At 42.1% G+C, this 26,555-nt stretch overlaps 1 protein-coding gene across 11 annotated transcripts in view; it reads right to left on the reverse strand.

Moving 5' to 3' along the window:
• Positions 1-15,563, reverse strand: part of dipk2ab (divergent protein kinase domain 2Ab) — a 105,864-nt gene extending 90,301 nt beyond the window's left edge. For all 11 annotated transcript variants that reach the window (XM_036945661.1, XM_036945662.1, XM_036945656.1 and 8 more), the window contains exon 1: positions 15,060-15,563. The gene's annotated coding sequence lies outside the window, so the exon portion shown is untranslated. The remainder of the gene's footprint in view (positions 1-15,059) is intronic.
• Between the last annotated feature and the right edge of the window lie 10,992 nt (positions 15,564-26,555).

Consider the following 26,555-nt stretch of genomic DNA (forward strand, 5'->3'; position numbering starts at 1 on the left):
ACACAGCAGGGTAGGAGAGCTGCATCCTGTCAAGACATGAACACAGGCCCAGATCAGGAGGGAGATCTGAGGTACGTTCAGTTGGCTCGAACGTTTTCTACGCTGCGGAACAATTTGTACTGAATGACACATTTCTCAAAAATGTTCTTGAACAGACTGAGGTTTGCTTCCGTTTGGTGGATTAAAGCACTGAGTGACGCATTTATTAAAAAAATATATAATACCATTTTTTTTTAAAGGGGGAGTGGCCATGCTGACAGCGTTCCCCAACCCCTCCCCTTTTTTCAACTGGTACAGCGACTGAACATTCCAGAACATGAAAAAAGGTAGTGAACGCAGCCCCAGATTAGGATTAGGATGTAGCTTAGTCAGGCATCAATGAGGCTAGGTGTGGGGGGGGGGGGGGGGTTCACCTTTATAATGAGCCTGACCTTTGCTGCTAATTACTAAAATGACATGCTAATCTGTGAAATCCCTCACCTGTTCTCTGTTAATTAATAGGAAGACGTATTAAAATGTCTTTGAAAACAGGTTTCATGTGAAACGTGCGGTTGGTGATGGGACTCCAGTTGATCCATGACCCTTAACCTTCAGAAGGATTAAGCTTGTTTGAGCCTAAAAGCCTGAATTCAATTGGCTGAGACTGACATTTCACCACCTGGAAGCCTCACACAGATAAACGCAAGGATAAAAGGTTAAGACGAACAACATACACTCACCAGACAGTTCATTAGGTACACCCATCTAGTGCTGTGTCTGACCCCCCCCCCAGCCTCCCTCGGCAATCCTGTAAAAGCACTCATGTTTCAGCGTGGACATGGTTGATGCAAGTCCTTGATTGAACCCAGACCCTGCTCATTGTAATGCAGATGTACTCGGTCTTAAATATAACTGGCAGGGAAACTTAACGCAAAGTTTGAATTTGGACTGACCTCATCCTGCCCACAGAAATTGTGTTTCAAATTAGAGGCTTCAAAGCCCCAAGGAGGACGGATGGAGTCAATAATTTGTATATGTCCTCTAGATGACCATTGTGTTGAACCAACAGGGCCTCCATCTTGGAATTCCACCACCATTGCAAAAAAAAAAACATTAGGAAGCTATAGAAATACATTTTATTAATGTCTACTTTCGTTATGCCACGTTTTTATTCTTCTATTACAGCCCCAGCTAACACACCTGTCTCCAACAATCACCTAATCATGATCTTCAGAATGCAATTTGATTAAATCAGCTGTGTTTGTTAGGGATGGTGGGGAAAGTGAGACACCAATCAGGCCCTGGAGGACTGGAGTTGCCCACCCCTGATTAATGCATACTTTCTTGCAAATTAATTACTAATAAAAAATAAAAAGAAATGACTTATTTACATAAGTATTCAAGCTTGGCACACCTGTATTTGTGGAGAGGATCTGTAGAGAAGAATGGGTGAAACTCCCCAAATACAGGTGTGCCAAGCTTGTAGCCTCAAACCTAAGACTCGAGGCTGTAATCGTTGACAAAGGTGCTCCAACAAAGTACTGAGTAAAAGGTCTGAATATTTATGTAAATGTGATGTTTTCTAAAAAGATCTTAGGATGGATGTGTAGTCAGCTTGATATCCCCTTCCTCCATTTCTGAATTCATTTGTGTCTAGTTCTTTCCAGAACTTTCCTCACAAATAGTGAGCTAGATGTTTGCGCGCCGGCGATTAACACGTCACAGGTCTTGTATCCTAAACCTAGCCAGCGATAGTCACAAGCTTAAAAACGAGGAGAGACGGAGTAAAGAATTCAGATTTAGTTTAATCTACTGCTTTCCTGATAATATTACCTCAAAATACATATTTAATTCATAAAATTATATTCTATAAAAAGTGTGAGTCATCAAAATGACGATCTTGAGTTCGGGCCTTTCCCGAACTCTTCGTGGTTTTTATATATCTGTGGATCATAACTTGTACAATTGTAAACTAACAAAGAATTGTTCACGTTAGTTAATTAATAGTTAGTTAATATACAGCACCAACTACATACAGTGGGGCAGAAAAGTATTTAGTCAGCCACCAATTGTGCAAGTTCTCCCACTTAAAAAGATGAGAGAGGCCTGTAATGTTCATCATATCTACACTTCAACTATGACAGACAAAATGAGAAAAAAAAATCCAGAAAATCACATTGTAGGATTTTTGATGAATTTATTTTCAAATTATGGTGAAAAATATGCCCCACTGTACATACCTGATAGGGCCCTTTATCTGCTACCTGGACTTTAAGGGCCCTTACATTAGTGTGTATTAGCGAGGGAACACTGTTTGAAATGAGTGCTAAATTACCTCTTAACAGAACTGCTGCCAAAAAAGAAGACCGGTTTCAGAGCACACTGGTACGGCACTGCTGAATGAACGCTGAGAACGGAAGGCAGGAGAGAAAGAACCGGAATCAAAGAAGAGCCTGACTACTCATACAGGGGAAAATGAGTCGAGTGTTCAGAGCGAGAGTTTTTGAGTCGGAGAGTTTGGCGGATGTTAGGAGACACAAAACGTCTCATTAACGAGACAGACAAGACACCAGAGGAACAGAGAGGCAAACATGTCACGACGACTTTAAAACCGAACGACAACGGGGTAACAACGGTGGAAAAGGAGGAGAGGAGAGAATAGGTGCACAATGACTTCCTGTCTAAAGAAACCAATCTTTTAAGTTAGACAGGATGACCTGAATAGAGACGTGAAAGGGCAGTGTGAATGAGAAAGACCACAGGATCAGATAACAGCATGTAGGGCTAGGCTACTCCTTGTTTACGCTAACCATTTCCCTCACAGAGTCAGGCAGTCACAACCTGAGGCGAAACTTCATCAATATATCATAGAACCAGGGCAGGAGGGAACATGCTTGATTCATTTCATTGGTACAGTATGAGATAGAGAGAGAGAGACAGATAGAGAGAGATGAAGAGAAAGCACGAGAGAGAGAACGAGAGAGAGAGAGCACGAGAGAGAGAGAGAGAGAGAGAGAGAGAGATGGAGAGCTCAACTGAACACAGCAGACAGCACGAAGCAACTTTGTCCATATCAGAATAAAAGTGTCTTCACTATTCACTACTGCAGTGATTTTAAAGACTGTCACAATGAAACTCCCCATGGTCCCTAGAGCTGGGAAATACCACAAGCCTCACCGTATATCTCATCTTAGGTGTTGATAAGATACGTATTACGATGATCACAGTTCTATATGTACAGTGATTTGATGTTCCAAACATACAGTGGAGAGTCCAAATTGTAGATTTTTGGTTCCAATCACCATGTCTTTGTGAGACACGGTGTGGGTGAACGGATGATCTCCGCATGTGTGGTTCCCACTGTGAAGCATGGAGGTGGTGGTGTAATGGTGTGGGGGTGCTTTGCTGATAACACTGTCTGTGATTGATTTAGAATTCAAGGCACACTTAACCAGCATAGCTACCACAGCATTTTGCAGCGATACGCCATCCCATCTGGTTTGGGTTTAGTGGGACTATCATTTGTTTTTCAACTAGTATTTGATAACCTGCAAAAATCGGCAGTGTTTCCTACTTACAAAGCATGTAGAGGTCTGGAATTTTTTATCATAGGTACACTTCAACTGTGAGACACGGAATCTAAAACAAAAATCCAGAAAATCACATTGTATGATTTTTAAGTAATTAATATTGCATTTTTGTTTTAGATTCCATGTGGCTACTAAGAAAAAATAAAATAAATAAAATAAAATATGTTTTCATTTGTTTAACGTGTTATTTAATCGTTTTGATGTGGAAAATAGTAGAAAAAACAAACCCTTGAATGAGTAGGTGTGTCCAAACTTTTGACTGGTCCTGTATATTCGTACACAAATCAATACTTGAGTCAAACATCAATAAAACATAATAAAAAAATTATATTGCAATATATATATAATATAGATTTTTTTCCCCCGCACCCATCACTAATGGCCCCTACGCCCCCCTGCCGAGCTTCAATCACATTGTGCTGCGAGAGCTGGAATGAAAAAACTACAGTTGCCAAGGTTATCGACTTGGGGAATCAATAATGTTAGATCACAAAAATATGAATCCATAGCGCAGACAGATCGAGAGAGAAACCACCGGTCCGCTCCTCCAGCCTCAAACACTGATGGATGGGAGGAGGAGACAGGAACACACGCCTAATTGAAAATTGAGTCTTCCAAATATAGGCAGCAATTAGCAACGTCCCAAACAAACAAGGTTTCATTCAACGCAAATAACAGCAGACTTAATGAGAATATCATTGTAGCCATTGGCTCTCAATGCATCTGCTGCTTTAAAACTGGGACAGTTTAGCAGTTTGGGATGAGAGAGACCCAGTGAGCAAAATGTTCCTTTGGACGTTGGCGTCACATGGTGTTCACAGAGGACCCAGTGAGCAAAATGTTCCTTTGGACGTTGGCGTCACATGGTGTTCACAGAGGACCCTGAATTTGTCTACAGTTGAAATCTGAAGTTTACATCCACTTAGGTTGGAATCATTAAAACTCATTTTACAATCACTCCACAAATTTCTTGTTAACAAACTATAATTTTGTCAAAAAAAAAAAAAAAAAAAAACTTTGTGCACGACACAAGTAATTTTTCCAACAATTGTTTACAGACAGATTATTTCACTGTATCACTATTCCAGTGGGTAAGAAATGTACATACACTAAGTTGACTGTGCCATTAAACAGCTTAGAAAATTCCAGAAAAATATGTCATGGCTTTAGAAGCTTCTGATAGGCTAATTGACATCATTGGAGTTAATTGGAGGTGTACCTGTGGATGTATTTCAAGGCCTACCTTCAAACTCAGGGCCTCTTTGCTTGACATCATGGGAAAATCAAAAGAAATCAGCCAAGACCTCAGAAAAAAGATTATAGACCTCCACAAGTCTGGTTCATCCTTGGGAGCAATTTACAAACACCTGAAGGTACCAGGTTCATCTGTACAAATATTAGTATGCAAGTATAAACACCATGGGACCACGCAGCCGTCATACCGCTCAGGAAGAAGACACGTTCGGTCTCCTAGAGGTATTTTGGTGTGAAAGGTGCAAATCAATCCCAGAACAACAGCAAATAACCTTGTGAAGATGCTGGAGGAAACAGGTACAGAGTATCTATCTCCACAGTAAAACGAGTCCTATATCGACATAACCTGAAAGGCAGTTCAGCAATGAAAAAGCCACTGCTCCAAAACCGCCATAAAAAAACCAAGACTACGGTTTGCAACTACACATGGGGACAAAGATCGTACTTTTTGGAGAAATGTCCTCTGATCTGATGAAGCACGGGGGTGGCAGCATCATGTTGTGGGGGTGCTTTGCTGCAGGAGGGACTGGTGTACTTCACAAAATAGATGGCATCATGAGCTAAGAAAATGATGTGGATATATTGAAGCAACATCTCAAGACATCAGTTAAAGTTTGGTCGTAAATGGGTCTTTCAAATGGACAACGACCCCAAGCATACTTCCAAAGTTGTGGCAAAATGGCTTACGGACAACAAAGTCAAGGTATTGGAGCAGCCATCACAAAACCCTGACCTCAATCCTATAGAAAATTTGTGGGCAGAACTGAAAAAGCTTGTACGAGCAAGGAGGCCTACAAACCTGACTCAGTTACACCAGCTCTGTCAGGAGGAATGGGCCAATATTCACCCAACTTATCGTGGGAAGCTTGTGGAAGGCTACCCGAAACATTTGACCCAAGTTAAACAATTTAAAGGCAATGCTACCAAATTCTAATTGAGTTTATGTAATCTTCTGACCCACTGGGAATGTGATGAAAGAAATAAAAGCTGAAATAAATCATTCTCTCTACTATTATTCTGACATTTCTAATTCTTAAAATAAAGTAGTTAAAACGGAGTTTAAATGTATTTAACTAAGGTGTAGGTAAACTTCCGACTTCAACAGTATTTGCCGATACAGCGTTAGGCTGTTGATTTGGATATGTCAACATTGTTTAAGTTTGTACAAGAACGGCTAGATGAATATCAGTACCCCGATCTGTCATATATATAGCACCAAGTCGACCTGCCTGTGTAGCTGGATTTCTAGTCAAACGTCTGGTTTAATCTGTCATTACAGATCAACTGCCTCTAGCCTTAAAACATCCGTCTGACAGACAGTATTATGGAGCTTTCCTTAATACATTATAGTCTAATCAGGGAATTAACTTCTTCTTGGAAGATAATCAGCATTCATTCCCCAGGTAATACATTACATTGGCTGTGCATTACGCACTCTCATTTCTCTGTACCACGGACACTACATCCCTTCATGTCAAGCTCACACTTCCACCAAGGTAGGTACAGTGAAATGGAATATGAAGGTAGAGAAAACAGTAACACCAACAGAACTCTTCTAGGGGGACAAACATTGACCTATTCTGAGTTGTCAGAACTCTACTAGGGGACAAACATTGACCTATTCTGAGTTGTCAGAACTCTACTAGGGGACAAACATTGACCTATTCTGAGTTGTCAGAACTCTTCTAGGGGGACAAACATTGACCTATTCTGAGTTGTCAGAACTCTACTAGGGGACAAACATTGACCTATTCTGAGTTGTCAGAACTCTAATAGGGGGACAAACATTGACCTATTCTGAGTTGTCAGAACTCTAATAGGGGGACAAACATTGACCTATTCTGAGTTGTCAGAACTCTAATAGGGGGACAAACATTGACCTATTCTGAGTTGTCAGAACTCTACTAGGGGACAAACATTGACCTATTCTGAGTTGTCAGAACTCTTCTAGGGGGACAAACATTGACCTATTCTGAGTTGTCAGAACTCTACTAGGGGACAAACATTGACCTATTCTGAGTTGTCAGAACTCTAATAGGGGGACAAACATTGACCTATTCTGAGTTGTCAGAACTCTACTAGGGGACAAACATTGACCTATTCTGAGTTGTCAGAACTCTTCCAAGGGACAAACATTGACCTATTCTGAGTTGTCAGAACTCTTCCAAGGGACAAACATTGACCTATTCTGAGTTGTCAGAACTCTTCCAAGGGACAAACATTGACCTATTCTGAGTTGTCAGAACTCTTCTAGGGGACAAACATTGACCTATTCTGAGTCGTCAGGGGGAGTGTAATGTTTACTAATGTTTATTTATCTTTTGTTTGCTGACTATTCCATCCCCTTTGGCAATGTAAACATATGTTTCCCCATGCCAATAAAGCCATTTGAATTGATTTGAGAGAGAGACAGAGAGAGACAGAGGGCGAGAGAGAGAGAGGGCAAGTGAGAGAGAGAGAGAGAGAGAGAGAGGGCGAGAGAGAGAGAGAGAGGGCGAGAGAGAGAGAGAGGGCGAGAGAGAGAGGGCGAGAGGGCGAGAGAGAGAGAGGGCGAGAGAGAGACAGAGGGCGAGAGAGAGACAGAGGGCGAGAGAGAGACAGAGGGCGAGAGAGAGAGAGAGAGAGAGGGCGAGAGAGAGAGAGAGAGGGCGAGAGAGAGAGAGAGAGAGGGCGAGAGAGAGAGAGAGAGAGAGAGAGAGAGAGAGAGAGAGAGCGAGAGAGAGCGAGAGAGAGAGAGACAGGGGGCGAGAGAGAGAGAGAGGGCGAGAGAGAGAGAGAGAGAGACAGAGGGCGAGAGAGAGAGAGAGAGAGAGAGAGAGACAGAGAGAGTGTGAGAGCGCAACACCAGACTTAGCTGAACACATCAGCGTACTGTTATAGTTGACTGGACAGTGAACCCAGCAACACAAAAAGCTCTCTGTTAGTTTCCCTCCCTGTTATGGAAAACTATTGTTAGTTCTCTACCCACTGAGCTGTTAAAAGACACATTTTTAAAGGCCCACAATACAGATGAATGACCTGTAATAAGCACAGCAACCAATGTTCATTCCTATTTAGAAAATAGACAGAAATGTGCACTTACTTATTAATATGGTCTAGGAGGAAATTACAGAAAAAAGTGATTGGTAAACATGCACTTATCTGGATATTGGTAATTGCAGTAATTTTTTTCAAAGCGAGATTTTCAAAAGTGAGATTTTGTGTCTGATTGGAGCCCACATGCACGCACGAAAACACACAGAGACACGCTTAAGAGACGAATATAAAAGCTAATCTGCGATGGAATTCGAGGTCGGCTCTGTGGAATCCTGTTACGCAGTTCCAAGCGTCTGAAACCTGTGCCAACAAATTCAAAACCAATTTGTGAGGCTGTCTGTTCCTTCTTGCCATGCGAGCACTGCTGTTTCTTCAAATGGCCGACGGGAAAGCCTGCCGCATGCTTCCCAGTCGAAACCTTTCGCATGTATTATGAAAACATTGTGACCGTTTTTTGTTCATTTAGGTGTTCGGCAGGTTTTCGGGTTGTTTGTGCACACATTTGTCCTTGATGCAAGTTGAAGTTCAGTAACCTATAACCCGTCACTATAGACCCTGATTCGACTCCAGGCTGTATCACAACCGACCGTGATTGGGAGTCCCAGTCCCCAGCGTCTTCCGGGTTTGGCCCGGGGTAGGCCGTCATTGTAAATAAGAATTTGTTCTTAACTGACTTGCCTAGATAAGGTCACACACACTGACCAAAAAGTTATGTCCCCGTGACCAGTAAAACATCATCAAAACCTATTTCTTTCACTTACTTGCTCTGCTGTTTCATTGTTTAGTCATTTCATTCTCAACCAGGATTTCTACGGAACGCCCGTTTTGGGTCGTCGCTACGGAACGCCCGTTTTGGGTCGTCGCTACGGAACGCCCGTTTTGGGTAGTCGCTACGGAACGCCCGTTTTGGGTAGTCGCTACGGAACGCCCGTTTTGGGTAGTCGCTACGGAACGCCCGTTTTGGGTAGTCGCTACGGAACGCCCGTTTTGGGTCGTCGCTACGGAACGGCCGTTTTGGGTCGTCGCTACGGAACGGCCGTTTTGGGTCGTCGCTACGGAGCGGCCGTTTTGGGTCGTCGCTACGGAGCGGCCGTTTTGGGTCGTCGCTACGGAACGCCCGTTTGGGTCGTCGCTACGGAACGGCCGTTTTGGGTCGTCGCTACGGACCGCTCGTTTGGGTCGCCGCTACGGAACGCCCGTTTTGGGTCGTCGCTACGGAACGCCCGTTTTGGGTCGTCGCTACGGAACGCCCGTTTTGGGTCGTCGCTACGGAACGCCCGTTTTGGGTCGTCGCTACGGAACGCCCGTTTTGGGTCGTCGCTACGGAACGCCCGTTTTGGGTCGTCGCTACGGAACGCCCGTTTTGGGTCGTCGCTACGGAACGCCCGTTTTGGGTCGTCGCTACGGAACGCCCGTTTTGGGTCGTCGCTACGGAACGCCTGGGTCTTTGCGTGTCAAAAAAAGATATACGCCAAATAAGCTTGTTGACCAATCAGGACCGGAATATGACGTCACATAATAATTGAACGCGTTCATTAATTTTTTACATAGTTATTACACAATCACTCGTATTTCATATATCACAGCGATTCATCGATACATATGCTATGATGCTGGTAAAGTTGTCTCACGCACCTACAGTGCTGGTCATAAAAAAAGCTAGCTAGCTGATGGATGCAAACAAGGTTCTTCCCAAAAAACAACAAAACGACAATCTGTTTCAGTAGCTGTAGTTAGCTAGCTAGCATCTGTTTCAGTAGCTCTAGTTAGCTAGCTAACATCTGTTTCAGTAGCTATAGTTAGCTAGCTAACATCTGTTTCAGTAGCTATAGTTAGCTAGCTAACATCTGTTTCAGTAGCTGTAGTTAGCTAGCTAACATCTGTTTCAGTAGCTGTAGTTAGCTAGCTAACATCTGTTTCAGTAGCTGTAGTTAGCTAGGTAACTATATAGCTAGGTGTCATCATCTAAAATAACCCTAATAAAGATTATAATTTCATTAATGGTGGTCGGACCCATCTATGGGAAGCTAGCCACAATAAGGATTAGCCACAATAGTGGACTTTGCAGTTAGCCTTCAAAATAAAAGTTAATTCTACTATTTGTATTCATTTGCATCACTGTCAATGGCATAATTTTATTTTGAAGGCAAACTGCAAATTCCACTATTGTGCCTAATCCTTATTGTGGCTAGTTTCACAACACACAACCTAATGTGGTCGAGCATCACTAGCCAGATGAAGCTAGCTGGATGCTTATAACGTTAGCTTTGGGCAACAGGGTTAAGTAGCTGGTTAGCTAATTATTTTCATTAACTGAAGTTCAATTTCAATCAGCGAACAACAAGTGGCAACCTTGCTAATACATACTCACAAGGATTCCAAAATCATTGCTAAGAATTATGAAAATGACTGCAGTTTCTACTGGTCATTGTTTTCAGGCTGGTTGTACTGGTGCCAGCTAGGTACCAAGCTAAAGCTAGCTACCCCAGAAGTTTTGGTCGAACAAGTGATGCTTTATTACCAACGTGTTATTGTCAACACATCGTTTGTGGCCGGTGTTTTCTTGTTTGCAGACTTCTTTGTACAGCTTTGACAGTGCTACTGTATCTTTTTCGACACAAAGACCGAAACGGCGTTCCGTAGTATGTCGTGAAGCTAATAACAGTGACGCTATTACTGTGTAACTCCTGTAGGGCAACATCTGAAAAATAGCACACTTGGTAGTGTGTACTGGTGCTCGACCAATCAGCCGTAAGACAACATCACCCACGACAGAGAACGGTTGATTGTCAAGGGCAATGAATTCCATTATCTTGCCGTTAATGGATTTCGGCCTTTTGAGTTGTCTCGCTGAAATGTTCTTACTCTTTTCAAATGACTGCTGGACTTGTTGACTGCTCGATCCACACAGCAGACATTGTGGGCGAGGTTAGGAATGCTGTGTTGCACGTGCAGCGTCATTACATCATGTTATACATACGTTATATAGGTATGCACGTTAGCTTTGACATTGGTTTTACACATTTTTTTGTTTGTTTTATCTAGACATCGTCTGTGGATCTGTTGGTGCAGTAATATCAACTTTAGGCATGCACGATATATCGGATCGGCCGATATTAGCTAAAAATGCCAAAATCGATATCGGCCGATCCGATGTATCGTGCATGCCTACAGTTGATATTACTGCACCAACAGATCGACAGACGATGCAATCTCTATTGCACTCCACAATGCCCTTTCACACCTGGACAAAAGGAACACCTATGTGAGAATGATATTCATTGACTACAGCTCAGCGTTAAACACCATAGTGCCCTCAAAGCTCATCACTAAGCTAAGGACCCTGGGACTTAACACCTCCCTCTGCAACTAGATCCTGGACTTCCTGACGGGCCGTCCCTAGGTGGTTAGTGGCTAGGGTAGGTAATAACACATCCGCCACGCTGATCCTCAACACAGGGGCCCCTCCGGGGTATGTGCTCAGTCCCCTCCTGTACTCCCTGTTCACTCACGACTGCAAGGCCAGGCACGACTCCAACAACATCATTAAATTTTCAGACGACACAACAGTGGTAGACCTGATCACAGACAACGACGAGACAGCCTATAGGGAGGTCAGAGACCTGCCGTGTGGTGCCAGGACAACAACCTCTCCCTCAATGTGATCAAGACAATGGCGTGATTGTGGACTACAGGAAAAGGAGGACCGAGCATTCTCATCGTTGGGGCTGCAACGGAGCAGGTTGAGATCTTCCTTGGTGTCCACATCACCACCAAACTATCATGGTCCAAACACACCAAGACAGTCGTGAAGAGGGCACGACAAAACCTATTCCCCCTCAGGAAACTGAAAAGATTTGGCATGGATCCTCAGATCTTCAAAAGGTTCTACAGCTGCACCATCGAGAGCATCCTGACGGGTTGCAACTGCCTGGTAAGGCAACTGGTCGGCCTCCGACAGCAAGGCACTACAGAGGGTAGGGCGTAAGGCCCATTACCGTACGGCCCATTACCGTACGGCCCATTACCGTACGGCCCATTACAGTACGGCCCATTACAGTAAGGCCCATTACAGTACGTCCCATTACAGTAAGGCCCATTACAGTACGGCCCATTACAGTACGGCCCATTACAGTACGGCCCATTACAGTACGGCCCATTACAGTACGGCCCATTACAGTACGGCCCATTACAGTAAGGCCCATTACAGTACGGCCCATTACAGTACGGCCCATTACAGTACGGCCCATTACAGTACGGCCCATTACAGTACGGCCTTACCGTACGGCCCATTACAGTACGGCCCATTACAGTAAGGCCCATTACAGTACGGCCCATTACAGTACGGCCCATTACAGTACGGCCCATTACAGTAAGGCCCATTACAGTAAGGCCCATTACAGTAAGGCCCATTACAGTACGGCCCATTACAGTACGGCCCATTACAGTACGGCCCATTACAGTACGGCCCATTACAGTACGGCCTTACCGTACGGCCCATTACAGTACGGCCCATTACAGTAAGGCCCATTACAGTACGGCCCATTACAGTACGGCCCATTACAGTACGGCCCATTACAGTACGGCCCATTACAGTAAGGCCCATTACAGTACGGCCCATTACAGTAAGGCACATTACAGTAAGGCCCATTACAGTAAGGCCCATTACCAGGCTATTGTTATTCAAAGCTGCTCTTAAATAATTTGTTATTCTTATCTCTTACTTTTTGGGGGATATTTTCTTAAAACTGAATTGTTTGTTGAGGGCTTGCAAGTGAGCATTTCACTGTAAGGTCTACTACTACACCTGTTGTATTCAGCATTTCACTGTAAGGTCTACTACTACACCTGTTGTATTCAGCATTTCACTGTAAGGTCTACCTACACCTGTTGTATTCAGTATTTCACTGTAAGGTCTACTACACCTGTTGTATTCAGCATTTCACTGTGAGGTCTACTACACCTGTTGTATTCAGCATTTCACTGTAAGGTCTACTACACCTGTTGTATTCAGCATTTCACTGTAAGGTCTACTACACCTGTTGTATTCAGTATTTCACTGTAAGGTCTACTACACCTGTTGTATTCAGCATTTCACTGTAAGGTCTACTACTACACCTGTTGTATTCAGCATTTCACTGTAAGGTCTACTACACCTGTTGTATTCAGCATTTCACTGTGAGGTCTACTACACCTGTTGTATTCAGCATTTCACTGTAAGGTCTACTACACCTGTTGTATTCAGCATTTCACTGTGAGGTCTACCTACACCTGTTGTATTCAGCATTTCACTGTGAGGTCTACTACACCTGTTGTATTCAGCATTTCACTGTAAGGTCTACTACACCTGTTGTATTCAGTATTTCACTGTAAGGTCTACTACACCTGTTGTATTCAGCATTTCACTGTGAGGTCTACTACACCTGTTGTATTCAGCATTTCACTGTAAGGTCTACTACACCTGTTGTATTCGGTGCATGTGACAAATAAAATTTGATTTCTAATTGTGTTCCATGATCTAACCAGTTGATAGTACAGATTGTGTTCCATGATATAATACAACCAGTTGAAATTACGGTTTCAATAAATTAATCTTAAATAGCAATTGTATTTTATTGACTGAATATATATATATATATTTTTATGTCAATTTAGCAATTGGGATTTTTTATTCTGTAATGGTTCTGATAAATGAGGTATAGTTGTACGCTGTTGGCATTGAGATAAATGAGCACATATTTTTTCTAGGGGGGTGGGGGGGGGGTCTAGGGCCTGTGTTCTAAGAATAGATATTCTTTCCATTCCGTGTTCCGAGTTCCGAGTTCTCAAAAATCAAGCGAGTACCGGAACAGCAAAAACAATATAACATGCCTCTCTCTAATAGTTGGAAGGAACTACGGACGGGTACTGTTTGTTGCGTCGCTGTGCGATTATCGCTTTTTTTGGAGTTTGGTTTCAGGTTAACATTAAAAATGTGCTTTGCATTGTGGGTTGAATGTTGTAACACAGAATAAAACAATGAATATAAAGTCCCGTGAAGGTTGTAACTGCCCATTACGGCTTATCACTTATTAACCATTGTTTCTTCACATGACTTTAATAAATTATTTCAGTTGTGTGTATTAGAGGTTTTTATTTGATGACTTAATACATTTCATTCCAAGTCATCATCTCATGTCTAATGGAGCTGCCGTCTACGCGGTCTGACCAACAAAAAACAAATCACTATTTTAGTAGTTCTTCAAAGTAAATAAGACATACTTTTATGACTGCTGAATACCAACTATCACATCACTTAAATCATGTATTTTCAGGTAGGGACACCTCAACAAAACAACAACTCTCCATCCCTCTCGACCTAGCAGGGGTAAAAGAAGCAGACCGTACAAGTAGGATCGCAATGAATTATGGTCCGTTTAGTTTAATTGCCACTTTTCTGCGCTAAACTATGTAGAATGTTGGCCTGTTGGAAACTAGCTACAACTCTACTCTACTACATTGCACAGTTCAGGCTTGATCAGATGTATCTCTAGAGAAACCGTGTAATGTGCTCGGTTAGTACTAGTTATGGAGGGATGACTAGTTTTCCTGTACATTTTTCACCTGGAGAAATACTGCACCAAACATCTTACAAGGAAAATTGTGCAACCAAGACCTTACAGATAAAAACGAATTTTACATTTCTTGATTTATCTTAGATTAGTTTAGACTATTTTAATTAAAGTGTACACTGCAATATTATTGCTACGGTGTTTCACGAGGCACTAACAGTAATATTGTCACTTTTTTTCAAGCAAGGGGTATTTTAAGGGAGTAATGCAAGCAGAGATATTCACTTCGCTGAGTTCTGCTAGGAGCAAACCAAACCTGTGTATGCGGACACCAGGAGACAACGTTAACGTTGAAGAAGTTACAACCGCACGGTATCAACAGTATACATCATTCATTCAAATATGACATTAGGCTACAGGATAATTTAGTCAATTCACTTTTTTTTATCATCCAAAAGGAAGACCTTTGGATGATTTAGTTAGTCAATTTCAGGATATGGACACTGAATCATATTTACTATGGAAGTTATTCTGTGCACAAGAGGCAGTCTACTGTCAAATGTCAGTGGAAAACAGCATTATAAAAGTCTACTCTACTGTTGATTTGGAAAGACGATTGTATTAAAAAAAGAAAACCAGCTTAACAAACCTGTACGACTTTCTTGGTTTTTTTGGTGGATCACTTTTAATGTTCAGTTTAGGGGCATCATTCTTCTTTAAAGTTGCCGCTACGATCTCCACGGGAAATCACGTACTTTGTAAAAACAACAACGAGTACAAGATGTTTATTCCGTGCACGATATAAATCCTTATTGAGTCAATTTCGGACGAGATTCCCCCATTTCCAGACCCGCATTGAAACTAGCCAGCTAGCCTGCTAGCTAATGAAATAAACAGTTGTGATTTTGGTTCTTAACTCTTCCGTCTACCGGATAATTCAGATTGTCCGCAGCGAGTCCCTTTTCATTAAAATGTACTAATATCTGCGATGTGCATTAGTATCCATATTCATCCGGTTTCCGCGTGTTGGTCCGCGTACTCATAATATATCTCCCGTCTCTGTAGCCAGCTCGTTCACTCCTCTCCAACATCACCACAATAGATTCTGGTCCGACTTTTTTCAACACCAAAACGTTTAGTATTTCCGACAGTGGTTGTCACTTTGCGACATGGCTGCTATGATGCCAAAGAGTATCTATTAAATTGACAAGATAGTCGAGTGACCCCTTCTACTAATGGGAAAACACAGTCCTCAAAGATGGAAGGCAGGCATGAGGAGGCGAGATCAGCTGGGACCATTCTAGTCAAAGAGAGAGAGAGAGAGCAGATACGCCTGTGAACAACAGAAACAAATCCGATATGAATACGTTTTTTTATCAGCGGAGGTCAAATTAGTATTATGATATTCGGTGAATATTCGGTTATTTTGTCAATAGCTATTGAATCATGCATGTCATGACTATGAAACGTGTTCTGAATCAGGGGAGCACGGAGAACCATCCAAACCTTTTTTTTCGTATTGTATTGTTATTTTTTTTTTAATTAACATCTTGGATTTTAATCTTCAATAGCTCTTAAAACAAAGCCTGCTATGACTTTGACAATTAGATGTTCTGAATCACGGAAGATGGGGAACAATCAACACTTTTTTTTTTCTGAGATGTTATTTGTATTTTTGTTCCGGATTTCAATCTTCAATAGTGCTTAAACAAAGTGTGCCATGACTATTAAAATAATTTATTCTGAATATGGGTAGGATGGAGCACAATTCACATGTTTTCTTCTAAACATTCAGATTTATTTCAGCGATTTTTGATCAAATAAGCCTCGCCGCGTACTGTAGAAAATGAGCAATTACATTTTTCTGTTGACCAAATTTGACACTCTCATTGACCTCCAAACAAAAATGTCTCACTTCAGGATTTTATATTTGTGGATAGAGTAAACTCTCCGCAGCTCTGTCAAGGGTTCACACAGAACTCAAACCGCGTGCGCCATCGTGCGCCATCGTGCGCCATCGTGCATACATGTATTTTGCCCCCCCACACCAAACATGATCATGACATGCAGGTTAAAATATCAAAACAAACTCTGATTTATATTATTTTGGGGACAGGTCGCATTAAAAGCATTAAACATCTATGGAAATTTAGCTAGCTAGCTTGCTAGCTATTTTGTCCTATTTAGCTAGCTTGCTGTTGCTAGCTAATTTGTCCTGGGATATAAACATGGAGTTGTTATTTTACCTGGAATGCACAAGGTCCTCTACTCCACCAATTAATCCACACATCAAAACGGTCAACCAAATTATTTCTAGTCATCTCTCTTCCTTCCAGGCATTTTCTTCTCTTGACTTTATATTGCTATTGGCAACATTCATGAATTAGGTGCAATTACCACCACCGACCTTGTTTGTCTTTCAGTCACTCACGTGGGTATAACCAATGAGTAGATGGCACGTGGGTATCTGCTTCTATAAACCAATGAGGAGATGGGAGAGGCAGGACTTGCAGCGTGATCTGCGTCAGAAATAGAACTGACTTCTATTTTCTAAGTTGTAGAAAAACTGTGAAGACATTAAAACTATGAAATAACACATATGGAATCATGTAGTAACCAAAAAACTGTTAAACAAATCCAAATATGTTTTATATTTGACATTCTTCAAAGTAGCCACCCTTTACCCTTGGGCTCCCGAGTGGCGCAGCGGTCTAAGGCACTACATCTCACTGCTAGAGGCATCACTACAGACCCTGGTTCAGTGATCTAAGACACTGCATCTCAGTGCTAGAGGCATCACTACAGAGCCTGGTTTGATTCCAGGCTGTATCACAGCGGTCTAAGACACTGCATCTCAGTGTTAGAGGCGTCACTACAGACCCTGGTTCCATTCCAGGCTGTATCACATCAACTGTTCAGAGGAGACTGTGTGAATCAGGTCATCATTGTCGAATTGCTACAAAGAAACCACTGCTAAAGGACACCGGTAAGAAGAAGAGACTTTCTTGGGTCAAGAAACACGAGCAATGGACATTAGACCAGTGGAAATCTGTCCTTTGGTCTGATGAGTCCCAATTTGGGATTTTTGGTTCCAACCGCCATGTTGTGAGACGCAGAGTAGGTGAACGGATGATCTCTGTTTGTGTGGTTCCCACTGAAGCATGGAGGAGGAGGTGTGATGTTGTGGGTGTGCTATGCTGGTAACACTGTCAGTGTTTTATTTAGAATTCAAGGCACACTTAACCGGCATCGCTTCCACAGCATTCTGCAGTGATACGCCATCTTTTCTGGTTTGGGCTTAGTGGGACAATAATTTGTTTTTCAACAAGACAATGACACAGCACACCTCCAGGGTGTGTAAGGGCTATTTGGCCAAGATGGAGAGTGATGGAGTGCTGCATCAGATGACCTGGCCTCCACAATCAACCGACGTCATCCCAATTGAGATGGTTTGGAATGAGTTGAACTGCAGAGTGAAGGAAAAGCAGCCAACAAGTGCTCAGCATATGTGTGAACTCATTCAAGACTGTTGGAAAAGCATTCCTCATTAGGCTGGTTGAGAGAATGCCAAGAGTGTGCAAAGCTGTCATCAAGGAAAGGGTGGCTACTTTGAAGAATCTAAAATCTAAAATATATTTTGATTTGTTTAACACTGTTTTGGTTGCTACATGATTCCAAATGTTTGATTCCATAGTTTTGATGTCTTCGCTATTATTCTACAATGTAGAAAATAGTACAAATAAATATAAACCCTTGAATGAGTAGGTGATTCAAAACCTTCGACTTCAACTGTATATATATATATATATATATATATATATATATATATATAGTATATATATATATTCAATCTTAAAACATGATGTGTTCCTTTAATTATCTTTACGTTTGTAATAAAGTGTGAGGGCTGTGGAGGCACGTGGCTGCCCGATGATGCAGGAAACTGTGTCTGAATCAGGAATGGCACAGGCAGAGATGGAAAGCATTCCAATTGATGAAGGAGGGACATCCTGCAGAAATAGTAACGTCTGAGGAGGGAACCAGGGTAATATAGAGAGATCCAGGGGAATGTAGAGAGAACCAGGGTAACATAGAGAGATCCAGGGGAATGTAGAGAGAACCAGGGTAATATAGAGAGATCCAGGGGAATGTAGAGAGAACCAGGAGAATGTAGAGAGAACCAGGGGAATGTAGAGAGAACCAGGGGAATGTAGAGAGAACCGTGGAAATGAAGAGAGAACCAGGAGAATGTAGCGAGAACCAGGGGAATGTAGAGAGAACCAGGGTAATATAGAGAGAACCAGGAGAATGTAGAGAGAACCAGGGGAATGTAGAGAGAACCATGGAAATGGGATGCTACGCTACAGAGGCTAGTTCATATTATGGGCAAATAACATTTTGTTTGTTTGTTTGTTTTTGTGGTTTTGGTGTCTGTCTTTTCTAATCTCCTGTCTTTAATTGTGTTTAAATGGTGATATGTTGTACCCAGGCCAGCTGAACTTCTGGAAATGTGGATGTCTGGATCTTTTAAATGTTCCACACATTATGCCCCATACCATTATCTCACGACAGGCTATGTACCCAGGCTTTAACGAGGTGGAGAAGACGAGGCCTATGGGAGGTGGAACACAATGGGAATAGAATGCATTTCTATGGAAACCATGGACAAGCAATCCATTTATGAGGCGGTCCTTCTGGAAGGAAAAACAGTGATCTAATGCATGTGATATAAACGTTTTGCTTTTTAGTGATTCCTTCCTAATTTGGTAATTCTCTATGTTTCACATTATACCTGTATAATACCTCAATTGGTAATTATCTATGTGTCGCGTTCTGAATTGTATAACAGCTCAATTTAAGTCTTCATTAACAAAGTTGTCGTGATGCACAACATGGTGTGAATGTTCTAATTCTGAACAGTAGACAACAGAACAACAATCCCTGACAAATGCAGCGTCAGATTCAGTCGCATTACTTTGTATCTACCGCCATCTAGTGGAAATTTTGCAGTACTACCTGAGGTTGCAGATTACCTGTTGATATAATTCAGATGTAAAAAATAAAATAAAAACTTTGTTTGCTATTGTTTTGTGTTCATCTGTATGTGCGTGATGTTTTTTTTTATAAAAAATGTATAGAAGAATGTATGGAGTTTTTGTTTCACATTTTAATTTGTTTCCTTCAAAATGTATGGAACACGGCGCACAGATTCTGGCGAGCGAGACGAACGCATCCAACACAGCACTTTCATTCTGAATCTACAAAACGTGATCTGAACCGTCAATGTTATTTGTAATGTTAAATGTAACTACAGGAAGGTCAGAGAGAATCAGTTGCTCTGTAATGTAACAGGCTGGGTGAGCTCATAATAGAGTAACTATGGTAACCACGTGATCTCTGGAATGTAACAGGCTGGGTGTGCTCATAATAGAGTAGCTACGGTAACCACGTGACCCGTGTCTGCTTTCCTATTGGTCTGTTTATAATAAACGTTTCGTGCCCTCTCATTAGGTTCAGCAGGTGTGACGAGAATGCACCTTCACCTGTTTTCCTACAAAATGGTGGTGCATTTTCTAATCAATAATAATCCTTACCTCTGGGAGGAAAGAAAAGCTGGGATTCAACAGAGCTGCTACTGTCTCCTAGTTCCACACCAGACCTAGCAGGCTAACCAACTTCCAGTCACAGTTGGAAAATCCTTTCTTCAGTCTCAATGTGTGTGTTAATGTGTTAACACTTGGCGTCTCAGCCTCCAAATACCCGCTACGGAACGCACTGTCAGGGCACCCTTTTTAGCCTATCAGATTCACTGTGTTATTATGGGGCGTGACTGTGTCTCATCCTGGCCATACACGTAAACCTGCAGATTTATAGACCAACCAAGCTGCACATTGGGAGCAGACGGTGTCTGTGTCCTTTGCTCAAAACTGCCATCAGCCAGACACGTTGACAGTTAGAATGACATCAAGCAGACACGTTGACAGTTAGAATGGCATCAGGCAGACACGTTGACAGTTAGAATGGCATCAGGCAGACACGTTGACAGTTAGAATGACATATGGTTGACAGTTAGAATGGCATCAGGCAGACACGTTGACAGTTGAATGACATCAGGTTGACAGTTAAATGAAATCAGGCAGACACGTTGACAGTTGGAATGACATCAGGCAGACAGGTTAACAGTTAGAATGAAATCAGGCAGACACGTTGACAGTTAGAATGACATCAGGCAGACACGTTGACAGTTAGAATGACATCAGGCAGACACGTTGACAGTTAGAATGGCATCAGGCAGACACGTTGACAGTTAGAATGACATCAGGCAGACACGTTGACAGTTAGAATGACATCAGGCAGACACGTTGACAGTTAGAATGACATCAGGCAGACACGTTGACAGTTAGAATGAAATCAGGCAGACACGTTGACAGTTAGAATGGCATCAGGCAGACACGTTGACAGTTAGAATGGCATCAGGCAGACACATTGACAGTTAGAATGACATCAGGCAGACACGTTGACAGTTAGAATGGCATCAGGCAGACACGTTGACAGTTAGAATGGCATCAGGCAGACACGTTGACAGTTAGAATGGCATCAGGCAGACACGTTGACAGTTAGAATGACATCAGGCAGACACGTTGACAGTTAGAATGACATCAGGCAGACACGTTGACAGTTAGAATGACATCAGGCAGACACGTTGACAGTTAGAATGGCATCAGGCAGACACGTTGACAGTTAGAATGGCATCAGGCAGACACGTTGACAGTTAGAATGACATCAGGCAGACACGTTGACAGTTAGAATCACATCAGGCAGACACGTTGACAGTTAGAATGACATCAGGCAGACACGTTGACAGTTAGAATGACATCAGGCACACACGTTGACAGTTAGAATGAAATCAGGCAGACACGTTGACAGTTAGAATGACATCAGGCAGACACGTTGACAGTTAGAATGACATCAGGCACACACGTTGACAGTTAGAATGACATCAGGCAGACACGTTGACAGTTAGAATGGCATCAGGCAGACACGTTGACAGTTAGAATGACATCAGGCAGACACGTTGACAGTTAGAATGGCATCAGGCAGACACGTTGACAGTTAGAATGACATCAGGCAGACACGTTGACAGTTAGAATGAAATCAAGCAGACACGTTGACAGTTAGAATGACATCAGGCAGACACGTTGACATTTAGAATGGCATCAGGCAGACACGTTGACAGTTAGAATGACATCAGGCAGACACGTTGACAGTTAGAATGACATCAGGCAGACACGTTGACAGTTAGAATGAAATCAGGCAGACACGTTGACAGTTAGAATGGCATCAGGCAGACACGTTGACAGTTAGAATGGCATCAGGCAGACACATTGACAGTTAGAATGACATCAGGCAGACACGTTGACAGTTAGAATGGCATCAGGCAGACACGTTGACAGTTAGAATGGCATCAGGCAGACACGTTGACAGTTAGAATGGCATCAGGCAGACACGTTGACAGTTAGAATGACATCAGGCAGACACGTTGACAGTTAGAATGACATCAGGCAGACACGTTGACAGTTAGAATGACATCAGGCAGACACGTTGACAGTTAGAATGGCATCAGGCAGACACGTTGACAGTTAGAATGGCATCAGGCAGACACGTTGACAGTTAGAATGACATCAGGCAGACACGTTGACAGTTAGAATCACATCAGGCAGACACGTTGACAGTTAGAATGACATCAGGCAGACACGTTGACAGTTAGAATGACATCAGGCACACACGTTGACAGTTAGAATGAAATCAGGCAGACACGTTGACAGTTAGAATGACATCAGGCAGACACGTTGACAGTTAGAATGACATCAGGCACACACGTTGACAGTTAGAATGACATCAGGCAGACACGTTGACAGTTAGAATGGCATCAGGCAGACACGTTGACAGTTAGAATGACATCAGGCAGACACGTTGACAGTTAGAATGGCATCAGGCAGACACGTTGACAGTTAGAATGACATCAGGCAGACACGTTGACAGTTAGAATGAAATCAAGCAGACACGTTGACAGTTAGAATGACATCAGGCAGACACGTTGACATTTAGAATGGCATCAGGCAGACACGTTGACAGTTAGAAAAGACATCAGGCAGACACGTTGACAGTTAGAATGACATCAGGCAGACACGTTGACAGTTAGAATGAAATCAAGCAGACACGTTGACAGTTAGAATGACATCAGGCAGACACGTTGACATTTAGAATGGCATCAGGCAGACACGTTGACAGTTAGAATGACATCAGGCAGACACGTTGACAGTTAGAATGACATCAGGCAGACACGTTGACAGTTAGAATGACATCAGGCAGACACGTTGACAGTTAGAATGGCATCAGGCAGACACGTTGACAGTTAGAATAACATCAGGCAGACACGTTGACAGTTATTTGTATTTCCCTTCTTTTCTCTCGCTTCACTTGTCAGATATTAAGCATCAATCTAAATAATCAGATTGAAACATGCAACGGCGAAAGTGATCACGTGACCAACGACTTTCGTGGAAATTTCCTCTATTTACCAAATCATGGGAGCAAACCACACACAGAGTTAGTTATAAAAGTCCATCTTTAATTATATAAGCTCTATAGCATTTTGACTTTCAACAGTTCAGTATCTCTAATGAAAAGTTGAGAGTCCCCACACAATGGCAAAATGGGATCCTTTATAGCAAAGATCACACATAGTCAGACAGCATAGACATAATTCATCGTTCAGCTTTGTCTCCTTTCCCAAACCCCAGAACCATAAACCAATCCTCCATATCAACAGGCATATATCAAATTGTCATTTAGATACAACCCACAGGAGAGTGAGGCTATAGGTTAAGATAAAAGGGAGCATGAGAATGATTCCAGACACTGCCACCCTCCTTTCCCCACTAGAAAAAGGTAGGGAGTAAAAGATGTGTTTACACATGATGACACTTTGACCTCTCCCCTCTCTGTGGCCCATGCAACTTAGTTTTGACATAGAACAGATACCTGCAACCTCGCCACAGCATTATACAAAAATACCATTCTGATGAGAAGTAACTTACACCCATTTGATGAATATAAAACATCTTACGTATGTTACCAACAAATTCTGAATCTTCCCTAACACGACTTAACGTTGACATACATACATTTCCACAAACGTGAATGACATCACACTTGCTCAGACCCACAGGTTCCCAATGCATTCACTCCCCAATGCTGTTTCTAATACTGAAAACCACATGACTTCAAATTGTGTTATTTTGTTTGTCAGAAGACAGATTTTTTTTTTTCTCAATATTTAAATAATAAAGCATTGCATTCTTCCAATTCCTATATTTAAGAATAGATTATTCAATATATGTAGCAAAAAAAATGATTTTGTCCAACCCATCGGGTATCTCACCGCACCCCCGTCCATACGCCATGATTTTAAATATGGAGATAGACAGATTAAAAGTAAATTTACATTCTGACAGACAGCTTTTCTAAATAAAATAAAATAAAATGTTATTGGTCACAAACACATATTTAACAGATGTTATTGCGGGTGTAAGTGACATGCTTGTGTTCCTAGTTCCAACAGTGCAGTAATGTCTAACAACTCACAACAATACACACAAATCTAAAAGTAAAACAATGGAATTAAGAAACATATAAATATTAGATTGAGTGGATGTCGGAGTGGCATTGACTAAAAATACCGTAGAATAGAATACAGTATATACATATGAGATGACTAAAACAGTATGTAAACATGAATAAAGTGACTAGTGATTCCATGTCTATGTACATACATTTAGGGCAGCAGCCTCTAAGGTGCAGGGTTGAGTAACCAGGTGGTAGCTGGCTAGTGATGGCTATTTAACAGTCTGATGGCCTTGAGATAGAAGCTGTTTTTCAGTCTCTCGGTCCCAGCTTCGATGCACCTGTACTGACCTCGTTTTCTGGATGATAGTGGATTGAACATACCGTGGCTCGGGCTGTTGTTGTCCTTAATTATATTTTTGGCCTTCCTGTGACATCGGGTGGTGTAGTTGTCCTGGAGGGCAGGTAGTTTGCCCCTGGTGATGCGTTGGGCAGACCGCACCAACCTCTGGAGAACACTGCTGTGTTGTTTCCTACCTTCCCCACCTGGGGGTGGCCCGTCAGGAAGTCCAGGACCCAGTTGCACAGGGCCGGGTTCAGACCCAGGGCCTAATGATGAGCTTGGAGGGTACTCAGTGGTGTAAAGTAATTCATTTCTAGGGTACGCTAGCATCCCACTTGGCCAACATCCGGTAAAATTGCAGAGCGCCAGATTCTAAATACAGAAATACACATAATAAGCATTAATAAAATATAGAAGTGTGATACATCGGTTTAAAGATGAACTTCTTGTGAATCCAGCTGCTGTGTCAGATTTCAAAAGGTTTTATGGCGAAAGCATACCATGCGATTATCTGAGGACAGCGCCCCGTGTAAAAAAGCATACAAACATTTACCTTCCATGTCGAGGAGTCACTAAAGTCAGAAATAGCGATAAATTAATCACTTACCTTTGATGATCTTCATATGGTTGCACTCACAAGACTCCCAGTCACACAGTAAATGTTTGTTTTGTTCGATAAAGTCCCTCTTTATGTCCCATAAACTCAATTATGTTCGATAAAGTCCCTCTTTGTGTCCCAAAAACTCTGTTTTGTTCGATAAAGTCCCTCTTTATGTCCCATAAACTCTGTTTTGTTCGATAAAGTCCCTCTTTATGTCCCAAAAACTCAGTTTTGTTGGCGTGTTTTGTTCAGTAATCCAATGGCTCCAAGGAGGTCACAACAGGCAGACCAATACATACTAAAAGTACCGGTAACGTTCGTCGAAACATGTGATGCGATGTTTATAATTAATCCTCAGATAGTTTTTTTGTCTTTATAATCAATAATATTTCAACCGGACAATACCGTTTTCAATAGAAAGGAAAAATAACAAACGACGCGCTCACGAGAGAGCGCCAAATCAGGTCTGCATGTTTCTTCTGTCCTCTGAACAAAATGGCTTTTTACGTGTCGTTTTTCAAAATAAAAGCCTGAAACCATGTCTAAAGCCTGTTGACATCTAGTGGAAGCTATAGGAACTGATTCCTACCCCATTGGATTCTCTATAGACATTGAGTTGGAAAAACAGCCACATGAAAATAATTCCACTTCCTGGATGGATTTTTCTCAGGTTTTCGCCTGAGAAAAATTAACACACAAATAAAATACTGCAAAAGTTGCTTAGGAGCTAGAAGCCGAGCTGCCATATGTGTATGCACAATCGTTAACTCTGCTCATGAATTTTGGACTTAATAGCACTCCCAGAAGGCATAAATTATTGAGTCATTTTAGTTTTACACTTAAGACATAACTCTGCCGTTGTGCTGTAACACATGTGAGTTTTGTCTCTTCGTATTATACATTCCTTACATTCATTTATACTGGATTAAGGTTACGTTTTCATTAACTGTAATTGTGTTTGTTATGTTCCAACACTCCCTCCATATTGTGCCAGAATTCATTATTTTTCGGTATTGGTTCCAATAGTTTATATTTTTTCTTATCTCTCATATCAGTATCTTTTCTGACACAAATTGGATTCCCTCAACATTGCGCTGATGTCCAAAAGCTTTCAGATCAAAATGTTGTGATATAAGACTTTTAAGTTGCATATATTTTAAAATGTCTACATTGTTCAGTCCAGAATTGCCTTTTATTTAATGATGCAATGGAATTATTTCCTAGTCCCACGCCGTTTACAGTTTCTATGCCTTTAGCTTTCCATGTGGGTCAATTTATCCAAGGGTTAGGGCTATCCAAGGGTAGGGGTATCCAACCAAGGGTTAGGGCTATCCAAGGGTAGGGCTATCCAACCAAGGGTAGGCCTATCCAAGGGTTAGGGCTATCCAAGGGTAGGGGTATCCAACCAAGGGTTAAGGCTATCCAAGGGTAGGGCTATCCAACCAAGGGTTAGGGCTATCCAAGGGTAGGGCTATCCAACCAAGGGTTAGGGCTATCCAAGCGTAGGGATATCCAACCAACGATTAAGGCTATCCAAGGGTAGGGCTATCCAACCAAGGGTTAGGGCTATCCAA

This window comes from Oncorhynchus mykiss, chromosome 15 (genome assembly GCF_013265735.2).
Source record: "Oncorhynchus mykiss isolate Arlee chromosome 15, USDA_OmykA_1.1, whole genome shotgun sequence".
Classification (NCBI taxonomy): Eukaryota; Metazoa; Chordata; class Actinopteri; order Salmoniformes; family Salmonidae; genus Oncorhynchus; species Oncorhynchus mykiss.